This window comes from Rattus norvegicus, chromosome 19, assembly GCF_021556685.1.
Source record: "Rattus norvegicus strain SHRSP/BbbUtx chromosome 19, alternate assembly SHRSP_T2T, whole genome shotgun sequence".
Taxonomy (NCBI): Eukaryota; Metazoa; Chordata; class Mammalia; order Rodentia; family Muridae; genus Rattus; species Rattus norvegicus.
In genome coordinates this window covers 20,835,181-20,850,000 of record NC_141552.1, presented here as the reverse complement: position 1 = coordinate 20,850,000, position 14,820 = coordinate 20,835,181, and the positions used below count along the sequence as shown (strand labels likewise).

The window sequence follows — 14,820 nt, the reverse complement described above, 5'->3', positions numbered from 1 at the left end:
GGGTGGTAGGATGGTCAATTGGTTACTTGGTTGGTTGGTTTTGTGTTTCCTTTAATAGCAAACAGGAAAGGAAAGGTGGAAGAATGAAGTGCATTTGGGGGAAAAAGACATTCGAAGTGTGAGAAACAGTCCTGGCTGGTTTTAAGTATAACAACCAGAAGGGAGTAAAACAAAGTAAGATTAATCCATGAGGCTCAAAAGTTTACCCACCTTTAAAAGATAGCTGTTCTAGACAAGGAAGAAAGTGTGAGAGTTGCTGGTATCAAGATAGAATCGTTCTTGCCAGATCTACACAAAATTAGAGTCCAGAAATAGTTAAAGCAGAATGTCTGTGTGAGATGATATTTCGTCAGAGACTTTCTATAAAACAGAACTTCCTTCAGGCTCTGTTTACCCCATGGGTGTCCTGGCCCATATGCACAGCTTTCTATAACAGTGCACTGTGGCAAACCAGACACAATGCTGTAGACATCTAGCCAGCATTTACGTCACCTCCATTAGCAGTCAGCTTAGTAGCAAACTGAGACATCAGGTCTTATATCAATGTCTCTAGTTTTGCCTTTATGCACCAGTCAGGTTAGCAATACCTAAACTGCCTCAGAGTTTCTTCTGCAGAGGGAAGACAAGAACTTGAAGCCTACAGAACAGGCCAACGATAAAAAAAGACTTAGAGGAGTGACAATGGGAAAGAAAGGGTGAGGGAGAAGACACTACTCAGAAAGACAAGAAAACTTTAACTGACTAATTACAAGGAGAAAGAGAGAGGGAACAAGAAGTAACCATGACTCAGAACTATGACTCAGAACTTTCCAGGTTAAGTTAACTGGAACTGTCCTATGGTAAACAACAGAAATGGAAGACCCTGGGAGGCCCGCTCTTCTCAGGGCAGTGGAGGTGGTCAGGGAAGGAGTTAATCTGTGGAAAATGGGAGGGGAGGAGGAGATAGGAGGAGTGGAGGGAAGGGAAGTTGCAGGCAGGATATATTGAATGAGAGAAGAATAAAGAAAACAAAAAAAATGATGAAAGAAATTAACCTTAAAATAGAAAGCTAGCTGGGCTGGAGAGATGGCTCCGTGGTTAGAGCACCCGACTGCTCTTCCTGAGGTCCTGAGTTCAATTCCCAGCAACCACATGGTGGCTCACAACCATCTGTAATGAGACCTAATGCCCTCTTCTGGTGTGTCTGAAGACAGCTACAGTGTACTTATATATAATAAATGAATAAATCTAAAAAAAAAAAAAAGAATAGAAAGCTAGCAATATCCAGCATCAAGAATTAAAGTGGCAGTAATATTATTAATAGTATATTATATATTTACAATTGTACCTATTAATAATTTTGGTGATCATTATTGCTGTTCCATTTCAAAAAGAATATGAAAGACACGGGGAAAGGTCAACAAACTGAGATGATGTGACATTTAAAAGGCATAGGTTCAGCCCTTGGTCCTGCCAAGACTGAACCCCCAGTGAACATGATTGTTGGGGGGAGAGCGGTAATGGGGGGAGGATGGGTAGGGGAACACCCATATAGAAGGGGAGCGGGAGGGATTAGGGGGATGTTGGCCTGGAAACCGGGAAAGGGAATAACAATCGAAATGTAAATAAGAAATACCCAAGTTAATAAAGATGGGGGAAAAAAGGCATGGGTTCAAGAAAATGCTCCCCAGAGTTCTCTGTGAGTTCCCCCAAGGTCTTTCTGAGGTAGAAGTAGAAACTTACAACATAGGCAGGAGATAAGAAATGCAGATGAGGGCTAACAAATGTGATTGAGAAGGGAGACTTGGGATGGAAAACAGTGGATAAAAATGAATTTCTAACTGGATTATGCACCTTGTAAATTTTGCAACATAAGAGCCATTCATAAAGCGGGAGAAGCTGTGGCTTCCTTTACAAATGTGTCACAGTGTGGTACACTGCAGGCTCCCATAAATAAGAAAATGCAGGGAAGGCAGTGTGCATCGCGGTGATCGCCAAGGAGAATTACCCTCTGTACATCCGAAGCACTCCCACAGAGAACGAACTCAAGTTCCACTACATGGTGCACACGTCTCTGGACGTGGTGGATGAGAAGATCTCTGCGAAGGGGAAAGCACTGGTGGACCAGAGAGAGCTGTACCTGGGCCTGCTCTACCCAACCGAGGACTACAAGGTATACGGCTATGTGACCAATTCCAAGGTGAAATTTGTCATGGTGGTGGATTCCTCCAATACGGCCCTGCGGGACAATGAGATCCGCAGTATGTTCCGGAAGCTGCATAACTCCTACACAGATGTGATGTGCAACCCCTTCTACAACCCAGGAGACCGAATCCAGTCTAGGGCCTTTGATACCATGGTAACTTCGATGATGGCCCAGGTGTGCTGACCTCTGCCCCAGCCATCCGGAAGAGAAGCCGGTGTTCACCCCAGCTGGATGATACTTATTTATTCCCTTTCTGCTCCCTGAGTGTAACCTGCGGGCAGGGCTGCGTGCCCTGTGCTTTTCTACTAAAGGCCTCACAAGATGAGATCTCCATTGTCCTTCCCTTGTCAGGAGAGAGAGAGGGCTCAGTGAGGACCTGTCAGCTGGTCTCAGAGACTCTGGAGCGATGGAAGGGGTGTGACCACAGCTGGGTGGTATGAGGGTGGATGCTGAGTGCAGGAGGTTGTGGGGAGGCAGGTGAGCAGGCGGGTGGTCCAGAAGGGTGCGGGGTATGGGGAACCTAGAGCCAGCTTCAGAGAACGGAGGCAATCCAAGGCGGACAGCCACACACCTTCCTTCTTGGGTAAGCGCTCTCAACATTCTGGACCCATCGTTCATTGCAATCTTAGCCCAGTGCTGGTGCCCAGCGCTAGCCTCAGGAGGTAGTAAAATCTGTAAAGCTTCCTGGGACACAACATTAAAGCGACTGCTGCTTCCCATGTGCCAGAGGAGGAACTCAGGAGCCTGTCCTGCCTGTCTGTGAGCATGGTGGTCAGCAAGGTCCCCAGTGCTGCTCCTAGGCCATGCATGCATCCCTGAGGACAAACCAAGCTCTCCTCGGGTCAAAGGTCCAGTGACTGTGGAGGTGGTGTGAGGCTGCCTCTTCCGTGCCACTGGACGGTGTAGTTGAATACTGGTGTCCTGGGAGAGGCAGAGGCCAAGGGGACCTGTCCTGAGCCCAAGTCCCCTCTAGCTGTCGAGGCTCCATGCTGTCTTCAGAGTCTCTGGCTTCCCCAAGTCATGAACCAAAGTGCTCCCCGGTCCCTGCAGAGTGTCTCATGCCAGGGCCCAGCAGGCTGGGACTTGTCCACACAAGCTGGGTGGAGTGAGAGAGTCCATCCCTGTGCATCTCAGGGATCCTCTCCAAGAGCACAGGGTTATTACAAAATGCGGTAAGAAAAGAAGCCAGACCACCCACCTGATCAATAAAAGTGGCAAATGAAGTCACTTTGAGAAGTTCCACATGCCGCTGACTGCCGCGGACATAGCCCAGATGTGCTTGGTTCAAGGCTTTGGCAGGAGGTTGGGTGTGGAGGGGAAGGAAGGAGCACCAGTCAGGTGGAATCTTGGGATCTTGAGTTTTTAAGGGAGGTCACCCTCCCTGAGTATTAGCTGCACTGGGGACTGCCCCTCGTTCTCCAGTACGCCCTCTTCCCTCCTCACCGATGGAGCCTCAGGCTTACTGGAGAAACTTGGCTAAATGCCACGTGCTCCCCTCCCCTTCACACTGGGGCAGGTAGTTAAGGCGTGTAAAGGGTGGTACTGGGAGAAACCTGCAGGAAAGGGCACTTTAAAAGCAGGTCCGGCTGATGTGTAGAACACTCAAGGCTCCCTGCTCTCTTCCTGCCTGGAATCATGAGAGCATGAAGATGAGGACTTGCAGACATGAGGGCAGAGCAGAAAGGAGCCTGAGTCTGGGCTGAAGAGCCAGCCCTGGGCAGCTCATGTCAGCTTTTCATATGCGAGGCGATAAAATACAGCCCTCTCCTGTTGGGGTTTCTAACAGGTTGTGTGCAAGTACACTGCTGTGCATGTTATGATTCTTCTCGGAATCAAGCTCTAGCAAACAAAGCTTGTAATAGGATCTGCTTGTCTGGGTGTGGGCATCAGACCTGCAGGCGAATTTCAACCTGAGATTGGCCTTGGAGACCACAGTCACCGCCTGCCTGTTACCCTGGGATCAAGATGGTGGCACCAGTTAGCTTGTGATTTGCTGCAGGGCCATTAGCTGCCTGTCTTCCCTTCTGGTACCTTCTGCAGACCTGGGTCCAGGGCTGCTTGGCTGCCCTACTCTGTGGGAGAGGAAGCTGTGGCTTGGCATTAACCGTGCACATGGCAGGGGCTTCAGGGCTAGATGGGTTTGCGCTACTGTGTAGATGCTGTGCTGAGGGGTGTTTGAACTTGCTGTATATAACATATAATATATTATATATATAATATATACACATAACAGAAAAGGACCAGGAACTACTGAGTGGACAGCAATGAGGTCAAGGGTGAAACCATACCCTGGGTGGAAAATGCCCAAGCCCCAGGAGCAAATATTCCGACAGGGGACCCAGGCCAGGACTTGGAAGTCCTGATGCTGGAATGCGATGAGCAGGCTTAACCCTTGGCAAGGGCCCTGCGAGGTCACTTTGGTACTGAGGAATCCTCCCTCCCTCTTCCTGCAAGGCCACCCTGGGGCCGATTTGCTGTTCACCATCTGACCACTGGGTGGCAGTCTCTTCTGGCTGTGTCAAGACAGAACCAATTGCTTCCAAAGGTAAACAAGGGTATCTATCCAGGCTCAGGGTTATTGATCCCCTATTGGTACCATAGGCAGACTTGGCCGTGGCCAGTTAGCACAGTGGCTGGAGGTAGGGCCTACTTCCTACACGCCCAGGGGAATCTACTCTAGGCCTTGGCCAGCCCCTGGAGCTGCAGCGACTCAGACTCAGACCTTTGACCGCTGACATCATTGCAAGTCTCAGCGCAGGATCTGCCTCTCTTCAAAGTTGTCACAGCCTCACCTGCTGTTGGATGTGTGGTCCGCTGGGCAGTCGGAGATGCTCCTGGAGTAGTAGTACTTGTTGTGATGATGATATGATGACAGGATCTTACTGTGTAGTCCTGGCTGTCCTGGAACTGTCTGTAGACCAGGCTGGCCTCAAACTCTCAAACTCACTGTCTCTGCCTCCTGAGTGCTTGGATTAAAGGCGTGCACCACCAAAAAAAAAAAAAAAAAAAAAAAAAAAAAAAAAAAAAAAAAAAGAAAATGCAGGGAAACTCATCCTGGTGTAGCACAGGCCTTCAACTGTAGACTCAACTCCAAATATCTATTTCTCAGCCACGAGCTTTGAGGGCAAAAGGAAGGATATTGCAAAATTCCTGAAGATCATGAATGTTACAGGGTCTACCACAGTGGATGATAATGTTTCCCTTTGTATTTAATATTTTAACGTCTTGTTTTAAAAAAAAATTAAAGCTATAGATGTGGCTGAGTAAAGAATGATTACCTAGCATGCACAAGGCCCTTGGCTACATTCCTAAGAACCTCAAAACAGCTTATGTGACATATTTAATAAAATCTTTAGTTATAACACCCATCAAACCATCTATATTAAATAGTGTCCAATTATAAAAAGGCCAGACAACATGCAACAGACCTGATATTCAGCGTTTGCCAACTTAGCTCCTGAAACAATTCGCACTCTTAAAGTTAGCACAATTCCCAGTGAAATTAGAACGAGGAGTAGCGATCTGAAATGCACGCAGCTTACTGACGGCTGCACCAGCTCAGAAGCAGGGGGAGCTTGAAACCTGCCCTTCAGCTCATAATAATAGTCTGCGGAGGGCTTCTAAAGCACACAGGAAGGATGGGGGAGTGGATTTGCGATCTGAGGAGGAGATACTGTATATGTGGAAAATTCCCATTTAAGTAACCCAGTTGGAATGAATCCCCTTCCCAGATCCCTATTCCGGAAGACTGAAAGGTGGTAATTACAATGGGTGGGCTGAAAAGCCAACTAAACACAGATTGGCAGATAAGCCTACCCGAAGAGACATCCCCTGCCTTGCATTATTCCAACAATAATGTCTTTATTTACATAGCAGAGTGGGTATATCATGCTTAGCAGTGCATACTGCTAAAAGAATAGCCCGCCACCACAAAGAGCTTCTAATTTAAAGATACAAAACCAGGGACAACTATTTCTGAAATTCCCACGGGACACAGTGCATTGGCTTTCTCCACAAGCCTTCTAAATCAAAACCATAGCAACTTAACACGTGCCATCCCCTATGGGCAGGCAGATTCTCTGGAAGAGGCCAGGGACTTAGGAATCATAGCTCTTGCATCAGAAATAAGAAAAAGTGGACATGGAGCAGCTTGGAATCAAAGAAAACTTTCAAAAACTCTAAAACCAATTTCGTAAAGCCCGTGCCTTTTTGTAACATGAGCATTCTTGGAAATTCTCTGTTGTTTTACATTCCCAAAATGTAAAGAATGGCCAGATCAAGAATGTTTGAATCGTATTCGAGCTTTTGTATCACTCTAAAATGGAGAGAATTCTTAAACCATGTTTCTGTTATGAGCAGCTGATGGTGGCTATGGATCTACTAGTCTGCCATTAATTTCAAACATACACAGAAGCAACTGAAAGGTATCCATGGGCTACTGAAACCTCAGGTGTGAAACAGACCCTTTACAGTGAACTGTGTGCCTCTGCATGGGTCTCAGACTTCCCAAATGTGAAATTGCTGAGGGCAGGAGACAGAAAGAAGTTACTGGAGGCTCGGGGGCAGGGAACCTGAAAGAGAATTCTCGCTCTTGACTCAAATCAGGAATGGCCTTTGTTCTGTCCTAGCCGAAGGACAAAAAAATATGCTAGTTCAGAGTAGCTCCAGTTTCTAAATGACACTTCTACCTTGAGGCTAGGTGAACATGGAAAGGAGGGTTGCAAAGCAGACACCAAGCTCTGGATCATCTGGAGATGGATCTTTGGATTTTTGTGGAACAAACAAGTTGTATCTATTTCCCAATTTCAACCTATTTCCTCAATGATTTTAGGCCCTTAATTCCTGTTAGGGGTTGGCCCTATAATGGTGGCCTTATAGGACATCAAAGATGGCTATCGGAGCTCTGTTTATGTCTAATAAAGAGACATTATTTCCTCCTGGTCAAAAGAATCCAATCTGGGGTTGGGGATTTAGCTCAGTGGTAGAGCGCTTGCCTAGCAAGCGCAAGGCCCTGAGTTCGGTTTCCAGCTCCAAAAAAGAAAAGAAAAGAATCCAATCTACCTTTGGCACTAGGGAGAGACATGACACTGTAGCCCACTACAAAAATATTTCAACCATCTATACTATTATTTTCTCCTTAAGAGTTAACCTCAAATGGGTTTGTCAATCCTCCAGCAAGAGACTACTCCTTAAGGAGTAGTCTGGAAAAGCCATTCTAAAGAGATGGGTAAGTAAATGAGCCCCTTCATGAAACACAGCCTTGAAGAAGCTCATGGCTCCGTGTAGTTGCTCTGGGGAGGCATTAGAGGCCCAAACCTCACAGTGATCAAGAGAAAACATCTAACACGTCTCCCGGCCTCCAGGAGCCATAATCAGAAAACTGAGCGCTACATGTGTTGTGCTGGCTTTGCTTAAGGAATTAAACACTGGACCCAAAAAGGAAATAATCCTCATGGAACGCTGCTTTCCAAACCTTTGGTTTCGTTTTATTAGGAAGACCAAATAAATGTCATTGTTATCGGCACTGATAAGAGCTGAAGCTATATGTGAGAGTGGTTTCTATATGTTTTTCTGAATCTCAAACCTCTTTTATGAATTCCATAACTGTGGAAATACAAAACTACAGGAAAGAACATAAAATGTGTAGGTCTTGTATGAGGCAGAGAGAGAGCCCAGGTTGGAGGTCTCCATCGATACCGTCTTCCCACCCTCTGAGCTCAAAGAAAACTCTGGAAAGTGGGGAGGAAGACTTGTGGAAACCAGCTAGAGAAAACAGCAGGGCCCATGGAGGCTCACAGAGACTGAAGCAGCAATCACAGAATCTACGTGGTTCTACCTTAGGTCTTCTACAAATATAGTGTAGTTGTTTAGCTTGGGTTTTTTTGTGGGACTCCTAATAGTGGGGGTGGGAGTGTCTTTGACTCGTTTGCCTGTTCTTGGGACCCTTTTCCTCCTACTCCGTTGCCTCGCCAAGCCTTAATGTGAGTTTTCGTGCTTGGCCTTATTGTATCTTGTTGTGCTGTGTTCGTCTGACGTCCCCTGGGAGGCCGGTAGCTTCCCCCAGCACACAGCCTATCACGATGTGTTGCATAGACAGAGTTGGAACAACGGAACCTAGAGACTGTGGATTAAGAGCTCCAAAACTCAGGTCTTTTGGTGACAGAGAGCTAATTAATGTACTGTTTTTGTGATTCACGGTTAAATAGAAAGTTTAGCGGGTGAGAGTGAGCGGTCAGCTCTCCCTGGATCTGCAGCTTATTTTGCACACATCGCAACACACAGCGCTGCTTCCTCGCACTAGTAAAAGCTGCACTGGTACAGGCTTGGTGCATTAGCTCCCAGGATGGAGCATTTGCCTGCTTCATACGAGACTCTGGGCTAAATCTCCAGTACTGAAACAGCAAATGGTACCAGGCTGGTCCTACAGTGAGCTACTGTCCACATGGTATACCACGGGTCCTTGGAAACTCATGCAAATGCCTTTTCACAAATTGATTAAGGCTCGGGGATCCGACATGAAACATGGCCTCAGTAGCACACAATTATTAGAAACAAAGCATCAAATATAAATCCCTTTCAAAGAAGTAAAAGATGGGTAAATTCTCTGCAGACCATCCAGCTTTATCCCCATCTTCTGTGGTTTTGGAGGTCACCTTGCCACAGTAGGAGACAGTTCCCCAACCATCATGAGTAGAACGATTTTACCTGGTTGCAGAAGGAGGGAGGCAGCCTCTTCAATAATCTCTCATTGTCTAAACTCTAGGTAGCTTTAAATAAGAGTCTGCCCTTGTTCTTCAGCCCACATACTCATTTTCAACTTATACCTCATAATCTTCACACATTTCATTTGGTTTTCTTTTTATCTCTCTTTAGCTTTAGTTAATTTTTTTTTTCCAAAGCTGGGGACCGAACCCAGGGCCTTGCACTAGCTAGGTAAGCGCTCTACCACTGAGCTAAATCCCCAACCCCAGTTAATTTTTTAATTGCCAAGAAAGGTTCTTGAAAACTATTAGAGGGTATTATGATACAGAACTATTAAGCTTGAACGTATATGCGGACTTTCAGATATTTTTGAAACCTGTCGTAAAGTCTTAACTTTTTTAAATACTCCACTGCTTTCATGAACCTTCTATAACAGTCACTCATCATGGCCATTTAGAAAGAAATATGACATTAGAAGGAGGTAAACTTTCCAAGCATTGTACTGTGATTTAGTCGCACTCTCCCATCAAGTCTAAATCTGTCTTCTAACCTGTGTAAAGGAGTCATGATTTATTTGCGCCTGAGGGGGAAGGTCTATTAAAACAATATCTTGAAAATATTGTTCCTGGCTAATACGTCACTCATCACAGAAATGAGGGTAGTAATTCCACAGAAGGTTGGGGGTCTGTCTGTGACTCAAATTGTTAAACAATGCAACCCATGTGTATGTGGACTTTCTGTTGTTTGTGATGTTATTGAAGACCAGCCTTATTCTGTAGTGATCTGATAGAATGCATGGGATTATCTCTATCTTCTTATATCTGTTCAGGCCTGTTTTGTGACCAATTGTATGGTCATTTTTCGAGAAGGTACCATGAGGTGCTGAGAAGAAGGTATATTCTTTTTTTTTTTTTTTTTTTTTTTAGGATGAAATGTCCTATAGATAGCTGTTAAGTCCACTTGGTTTATAACTTCTGTTAGTTTTTTCTGTGTCTCTGTTGAGTTTCTGTTTTCATGATCTGTCCATTGATAAGAATGGGGTGTTGAAGTCGCCCACTAGTATTGTGTGAGACGCAATATGTGCTTTGAGCTTTAGTAAAGTTCAAAGAACGTATATGCTCTTGCATATACTGAACGTGTGTGCCCTTACATTCAGAGCTTAGATATTCAGAATTGAGAGTTCATCTTGGTGGATTTTTCCTTTGATGAGCATGAGGTCATCTTTTTTTATAGCTTTTGGTTGAAAGCCGATTTTATTTGATATTAGAATGGCTACTCCAGCTGCTTTCTTGGGACCATTTGCTTGGAAAATTTTTTCCCAGCCTTTTACTCTGAGGAAGTGTCTGTCTTTGTCAGTAAGGTACGCTTTCTGTATGCAGCAAAATGCTGGGTCCTGTTTATATATCCAGTCTGTTAGTCTATGTCTTTTTATTGGGGAATTGAGTCCATTGATGTTAAGAGATATTAAGAAATGGTGATTGTTGTTTCCTATTATTTTTGTTGTTAGAAGTGGAATTATATTTGTGTGGCTCTTTTCTTTTGCGTTAGTTGAAAGATGATTGCTTTCTTGCTTTTTCTAGGGTGTCGTTTCCCTCCTTGTGTTGGAGTTTTCCATCTATTATCCTTTGTAGGGCTGGATTTGTGGAAAGATATTGTGTAAATTTGGTTCTGTCATGGAATATCTTGGTTTCTCCATTTATGGTAATGGGGAGTTTTGCTGGATATAGTAGCCTGGGCTGGCATTTGTGTTCTCTTAGGGTCTGCATGACATCTGTCCAGGATCTTCTGGCTTTCATAGTCTCTGGTGAGAGGTCTGGTGTAATTCTGATAGGTCTGCCTTTATATGTTACTTGACCTTTTTCCCTTACTGCTTTAATATTCTTTCTTTTGTGTATTTGCTGTTTTGACTATTATGTGATGGGAGGAGTTTCTTTTCTGATCCAATCTATTTGGAGTTCTGGAGGCTTCTTGTATGTTCGTGGTCATCTCTTTCTTTAGGTTAGGGAAGTTTTCTTCTATGATTTTGTTGAAGATATTCACTCGTCCTTTAAATTGGGAATCTTCACTCTCTTCTATATCTATTATCCTTAGGTTTGATCTTCTCATTGTATTTCCTGTATTTCCTGGATATTTTGGGTTAGGGTCTTTTTGCTTTTTGCATTGTCTTTGATGGTTGTGTCAATGTTTTCTATGGTATCTTCTGTCCCTGAAATTCTCTCTTCAATCTCTTGTATTCTGTTGGTGATGTTTGTGTCTATGACTCCTGATCTCTTTCCTAGGTTTTCTATCTCTAGGGTTGCCTCACTTTGTGATTTCTTTTTGTTTCTATTTCCATTTTTTAGATCCTGGATGGTTTTGTTCAATTCCTTCACCTGTTTGACTGTGTTTTCCTGTATTTCTTTAAGGGATTTTTGTGTTTCCTCTTTAAGGGCTTCTACCTCTTTATTTGTGTTGTCCTGTATTTCTTTAAGGGAGTTATTTATGTCCTTCTTAAAGTCCTCTACTATCATCATGTGATGTGATTTTTTAAAGCAGAATCTTGCTTTTCCGGTCTGTTGGTGTATCCAAGACTTGCTCTGGTGGGAGAACTGGGTTCTGATGATGCCAAGTGGCCTTGATTTCTGTTGCTTAAGTTCTTGTCCTTGCCTCTCGCCATCTGGTTATCTCTGGTGTTAGCTGGTCTTGCTGTCTCTGCCAGTTCTTTGGCCCTCCTGTAAACTCCTGGGAGACCAGCTCTCTCCTAGCTGGACCTGGGTACAGAGAGCTATGGCACAGGGTCAACTCCAAGCACAGATGGAAACCAGAAGAATCTTACCCACACTGCTCCTCGGTTCCTGTGTCCTAAGTGCTCTGGATGGGTCACTCGGAGCAGAAGTGGTTGTCTTACCTGTGTTCTCAGGTGTGTCAGCACTCCTGGGAGACCAGCTCTCTCCCGGTGGGATCTGGGTACAAAACTTAAAAGCGTTTTTTTAATCAGAAAGCATGGCCACAGTTCAAAGAACTTTTCAGCAATAAAAGTGTTGCAGAAGATGGGGAGGAAGGATTGTAACAGTCAGTTGAGTCAGGGACACAAAGAGAAAACAACCCATGGAATCAACTAAACAGGGCTCCTAGAGGCTCACAGAGACTGAAGCAGCAATCACATAGCGTGTCTGGTCTGTGGATACGTATATGCTATGGTTGTGTAACTCGAGATTTTTGTGGGACTCCTAACAATATGAGTGGGGGATGGAGAGTCTATGACTCTTTTGCCTGCCCTTGGGGCCCTTTTCCTACTGAGTTACTCATCTACCCTGGATATGACAGTTTGTGATTGGTCTCATTGCATCTTGTTACGTCATGTTTCATTATATCACTGGGAATCCTGCTCTTTTATGAAAGGAAACAGAGGAGCAGTGAATCTGAACGGGAGGAAGATGTAAGGGAGGGAAGGCTGCAGACAGGAAATACTGTATGAGAAAAGAATAAACAAAGTGGATTTCAGAAAATAACTTACTTGGTTGACATTTTTGCCATCTTGAATGAGTCAAATTTATCGTTGCAAGGACAAATGCAGCATGCCTCAATTTATCTGAATAAATATGGTCATTCCAGATGAAACTTGAGGTTTGGCGAAGAAAAAAAAAGGAATTGGATGAAAATAAACTTTATATGTTGCCTACTTTTTCTGCTGTCTTTGAGGAGCATGACACTGACCAGATGAAAGGATTACGATGATAATTTCTGAGAACAAACACTTGCCCATGCTTACAGACGAAATTTCATTGAATTTTCCAAAATACCAAACAGTTCATTTGCACTTGCCAGAAGCCCATTCATAGACTGTCAATGAGGGTACTGAAGGTACCTGGAAGAGAATGGGGGACGAGAGACTCGAAGAAGGACGCCAAGACAAGAGTCTGACCAAGGCGACAATTTTATTTTTCCCCAAGGCTGAATTTATACCATAACATGGGTAACAGAGGGAGGGGGAATAAGAAACATTTACGCAGGCCAAGGACACAGTACTCGTGTGGTCAGGGAATTTGCTGATGTTGACAGGATGTCAGAAAGGTCACAGGTTTGTCATATCTATTAGTCAGTAGGATGTTGGTTTTTCAGAAAGGTTACAGGTCATCACATTGGGTATCTTAACGTCAGACGTTATCATATGATTATTCATTTTGACCACCACATTTGTATTAGTCTTCTGTAGCTGGCTGGGGATTTTCCACGAACCCAGTCATACTTAATTCTAACCATAATAATAACATCAATAATGGAGGGCTTCAAGGGCATCGCTCCCAACAACAGACAACATAAAGATGTTCCTGAGACAGCCCAAGAGTTCACTAAACTTATTAACAGTCATGCAGCAAGAACTGATTTCTCTGCAATGCCAGTCACACAGTTATGGATCAAGCAAGCATTTGCAGTCATTTCCTGGGTTCTATCTGAGACTACGCTCTGTTCTGTCTGAGACCATGTTGTACCTTCTTCTTCCATTTCTGTGAAACGAGTTTCGCCAGCCCGTTGTTATCAAGTCTGAATTCAGAAGCAGACTTGTCCTGGAAGATGGCGATCTTCTTTTTGTGATTGAAAATTCACTGCCTGAGAATTTCTGACCTGGCGAGAAAGAAGCGATCTCAACCTTGGCATTGACGTTGACTTCCCGTGCACACTGTTTGCAAAACGTAGCAATAGAGTTTGCTGTTGTTATATTAAGACTGTTACCCACACTGCACCATGCTTCAAGACAGTATTTCACTTATTTGTAATTAGAAATAAATATTTCACAATATATACTTACAGTCTCTTTTCGATCAGTCTGTTTTAACTATGTTCAATTTGAAAATACACACCGCATATCAAATATTTAAGTTATGATTCATAAGAACAGCAAAATTACAGTTGTGGAGTAGAAACAAAAGTATTTTATGATTGGGGACACCGCAATATGAGGAACAATATTAAAGGGTCCCGGTTTTAGAAAGGTTGAGAACCACTGACTTAAACACTTCATACTTGAAAACCTAGCAATCTATACTTTGACAAGGGAAAAAAAACATAACCGCAAAGCACAGTTAGAGCCTCTAAGTGTGGTGTAAATATTAGAGAGCTAAGACAGGCTCCTGGAAAGCCAGCTAGGCTGGCTCACACCCATAACTTAAGCTCTCAGGGTGTTGAGGCAGGTGGATTACTATAAATTCAAAGCTAGCCTAGACTATGGAGTAAGACTTTGCCTCAGCAAACAAAAACGTGATAAAGGTTTCAATAATTTGTGTGGTCAGGACGTTCTCTTTACAATCAAGCTGTAAACATCATATGAAGAATTTTTCTTTCCCAATTTGTATCCCCTTGACCTCTTGTATTTGTCTTATTGCTAGAACTTCAAGTACTATATTGAATATATGTGGAGAGAGTGGACATGCTTGTCTCGTCCCTGATTTTAGTGGGATTGGTTCAAGTATCTCTCCATTTAATTTAATATTGGGTACTGGTTTGCTATATATTGCTTTTATATATGTTTAGATATGGGATTTGAACTCCTGATCTCTCAATACTTTTAACATGAAGGGGTGTCATATTTTGTCAAATGCTCTTTCAACATCGAATGAAATGATCATGTGATTTTTCTTCTTTGAGTTTGTTTATATGGTGGATTACTTTAATGGATTTTTGTATATTGAACCAACCTTGCATCCCTGGGATGAAGCCTACTTGATCATGGTGAATGATCATTTTAATGTGTTCTTGGATTCAGTTTGCCAGAATTTTATTGAGTATTTTTGCATCGATATTTTTAAGCAAATTTGGTCTGAAGTTCTCTTTCTTTGTTGGGACTCTGTGTGGTTTAGGTATCAGAGTAATTATGGCATCAAATAAATTAGGTAGTGTTCCTTCTTTTTCTATTGTATGGAATGGTTTGAGGAGTGTTGGTATTAGGTCTTCTT

The 14,820-nt window shown here is 43.6% G+C and overlaps 1 pseudogene across 1 annotated transcript; it reads left to right on the top strand.

Annotated features, from left to right (window-relative positions):
* The first annotated feature begins 1,950 nt into the window (after positions 1–1,950).
* On the top strand, positions 1,951–2,510 carry Trappc2ll1 (trafficking protein particle complex subunit 2L like 1; annotated as a pseudogene). Its single transcript, XR_015643542.1, has one exon. The product of XR_015643542.1 is annotated as a trafficking protein particle complex subunit 2L like 1 (transcript).
* Positions 2,511–14,820: the final 12,310 nt, after the last annotated feature.